The following is a 3826-nucleotide window of genomic DNA, read 5'->3' on the forward strand; positions in this document are numbered from 1 at the left end:
GGAGAATCAGGCTCCTTCACTGTCTTCCACAAATGCTTCTAGATCTGTGGTTCGCACCCTTCCTAGTGCTGTGACCCTTTAATACAATTCCTCATGTGGTGCTAACCCCTAACCATAAAATTATTTTCGCTACTACTTTTATAGCTTTCACCTTGCTATAGTTGTGAATCATACTGTAAATACCTTTTGGAGTTTGAGGTTTGCTAAAGGGCCCTTGACCCACAGATTGAGAACCTTTGTTCTAGACAGCCTGAACAGCTTCAGCCACGTGTCTTGTAAGTATGGCTTCTTATTCTTTAAGGCAGTAAGAATGGATTTTCTAGATCAAGGTGGGCTATCATCTAGAAAGAACCAGGAGGAAAAAAAAAAAGGTCTAAAAAAGAAAAAGAAGAAGAAGAAGAAAAGAAAAATCTTGTGACTGTCTGCTAAGTGTAAGATGTGGATCAGTTTTCTCCTGAGTTTGTTTGCTCTCATGTGCATGTTCAGAAGTTTCCTTTCTTTATTTGCTCGTCTCTTGCTTCTTTCTGCTTTTCTTCCATCACCAGACAACACCACATAATTCACTTGGCTGGAACTCACAATCTCCTTGTTTCAACCTCTTGAATTTCTGGCGATACGGTCATAATTCACAATTTCTTATATGTTATTTGAAAGACAATTGGTAAAAAGGAAGATACTCTCCCATTAACATAACCCACAGTCTCGTTTCTCTGACTTGGATTCTTTTAATATTAACATGCACTACCTCATACTCACCAATAACTTTTCTGTTTAATTCTTGAAGATGTGTAAGGTATTTCGGAAATCTGTTTTAGCTTATTTATCTCATGTGACCTAGTATTGTGATCAGATATGAAGATTGCATGGTGGTAACTCTTTTCACATCTTACAAATCTATGAAGTCCTTGCAAGCCTACTCCTGTTTACCAGTTTCATTAGGAGAAGAGCTCCTTTGTTTATTTCCCAGGCTTAAGCATCTCATAAGGATACTCTTGTTATATCATTAACTAAATTGGAAAAAAGCTTATGTGGAAATTTGTCAAAGCTATTTGGTTTCATATTTCAGTTATTTGAGTCCCATTTGATTTTGGTGATTTGTTTGACAACTAATGTTTATTTGTAGGCAGTAGATGCCAGACCGTGTTCTCAGTATATGATCTTATTTAGTTCTCCAACAGTTCTCTAAGTCATCTATCTTTATTCCTGTTTACAGATATGAATTTGTTTAGGAACATTGTGGATATCAACCACCATTTTCCTAATGCCTCTAACTTTTTTTTTCCAACTTGGGAAAAAACTATGCATTATCTTTCTCAATAAGTCTTTAACGTGTATTGATCCAGGACTCAAACCCTTTCCATAAAAATAAAACAAATTCTCATTTGGAAAAGAAAATTTTAAAAAATCAGGAGACATGGGTTGCTGTTACCCAAAAAGTTAGAAACATGAAGCTGTAGACTAGAATATCGTGGCACAACAATAATCTATTACCCACAGACACTCAGGTTGTGTCTTAATCCTTCAATAAAACCGGCAGGTTTCATTTCTTTTCTCTTTTCAGATGTTTCAGGCTCCACTGAGTTTCTTCACACATTTCTTTGTTTTTTAATGTCTTGTTTGGGATTATCTTTTTTGCTTTCTTTCTTGTTTCTATCATTCAGTTTGAAGCATTCCCTTGGATCTCATGCACTCTTAAAATATATTTTAAAGAAAAGATTGCTTTATTTTCTCCCTCTGACCTTGTCTTTTTATAAAATGACTTTATTTTTCCATTCTTTTCTCTCCATCTGCTTAGCCAGTTCTGATTTGCCTTTACTGATTCTGTTTTTAATTACAAGCTTCCTTTCTTGGTGCGTTTTTCTCTGTGCTCATACTTTCCTCCGTCTCTTCCTGAGTTATTTTTTTCTTTCTGTAATTGAGGGACAGTTGATTTAACAGCTTAAGTATTTATGATTTCTCCCGCACAACACGCCCCCTTTCCGCACAACACGCCCCCTTTCTGCACGGTACGCCCCCTTTCCGCACGGTACGCCCCCTTTCCGCACGACACGCCCCCTTTCTGCACGGTACGCCCCCTTTCCGCACGGTACGCCCCCTTTCCGCACGACACGCCCCCTTTCTGCACGACACGCCCTCTTTTTGCACGGCACGCCCCCTTTCCTCACTGCAAGCCACAGTCACAGCTCTTTCATTTTTCCTGAAGAGCTTCCCTCAGTGCTCAGTTTGGCATCTCCCTAAGTCAAAAGCAAAAGATCCCACCGCCTTTTCATGATGTCATTTCCTGCTTTTAGAAGCTCAGGAAATCACCAATTTGACTTTTCGACTATAACTCTCTCTTTACATGAGATTAAAAAATGTCAACTATAGCCAGAACCTGCCTGCATAAATCGCAGCAATAGAATACCTGGGACAGAGGTATATCAGAGTGTGAGAATTGTTGTGGTGAGAGCATTTACTGGTGTAAGTCAGGCATCTGTGTGTTCAGAGGTGCCAGAAAAATATTCCTGTCACTTATGGGTGTGAGAGATGAGCAAGTTCCTTTGTTTCTTCACTGTAAGCCATTAGAAACAAAGATTGGTATTGAGAAATATGGTTATCTCCCCACCGTGCCTTCCTTTGAAGATAAAATTCAGAATAACTTGCATTGGTTTGTGTCTTCTTTTCCCCAACATTTTGAAATTTGTTAGGCAGGTATTAGAATTAGAAGCAATTAGAAGCAAAAAGAACCGCAGATACGTGAGTATAATACACCCAACTTAGAGTTAATGTACTCGGGCATGGAAGTAACATCAGTCATCCAACTGTGTTAGTCAGCTTCCCTCCATGGTGATAAAATACCTGAGGTACAGTTTATAAGAATGAAAGGCGTATTCTGGCTCAGGGCTGTAGACGCTAGTGTCTGTACAGGTGACCTTATTGCTATGGACTCATGGTACCATACATGTCACAGAAGGACAGAGTGACAAACAAGACTTCTTGCCTAGTGTAACCAAAGAAAGGAGAGAGGAAGGCTGAAATTCCATTAGCCTACGTCCAGTCACGTGACACTCCCCATATGGCTATATATACCTTAAAAGTTCTACCACATACCTAAGTGATAGGAGGCACAAGCCAAGTCTTTCACACATAGACCTGTGAGGGACATTTCAGACCTAAGCTACAGCATGGAGCTAAATGAACAGCATCAGACCCGGGGCCTTCACTGGGCATCCGCTGACCCTGAGTGCTCTCTCCACGCTCATGTTCTTGCTGCTATGCCTCCTCCTCTTTATCCTCCCATTCAGGGTTTCTGTCTTCTCTTCTTCGGAATAGCTGACAGTTTTCACTCGGAAGATGTGACGTAAGGGAGGGAGAAAGTCACTATTTCCATGTGTTTTCATGAAGTTTGCCATGTGTCAACCTCATCAAATAATGACAGAGTGACACAGAGAGTCATCTCTGAGGCATTCATCAACTCTTGACACAATCACAGGAAAGGTAGGGTAGAGATAATGGTGACCGCTACTCTAGTGCAATGTTTACTGGAGAAGACTAAGATGTCCACACAGAGAGGAGGCTGAGAAATGGGCTACCAGCAGCAGGGATGACCTTCCTTGTGCTTTGGAGTGTGTAGGAGACAAATTGCTTCTGTGTAAAGGGAAGGGAAGGTTTTTATTCCTGCACAAACATCATGACCAAGAAGCAAGTTGGGGAGGAAAGGGTTTATTCAGTTTGTACTTCCACATTGCTGCTCATCACCAAAGGAAGTCAGGACTGGAACTCAAGCAGGTCAGGAAGCAGGAGCTGATGCAGAGGCCATGGAGGGATGTTGCTTACTGGCTTGCTT

The sequence above is a fragment of the Micromys minutus genome (genome assembly GCF_963924665.1).
Source record: "Micromys minutus genome assembly, chromosome: 4".
Taxonomy (NCBI): Eukaryota; Metazoa; Chordata; class Mammalia; order Rodentia; family Muridae; genus Micromys; species Micromys minutus.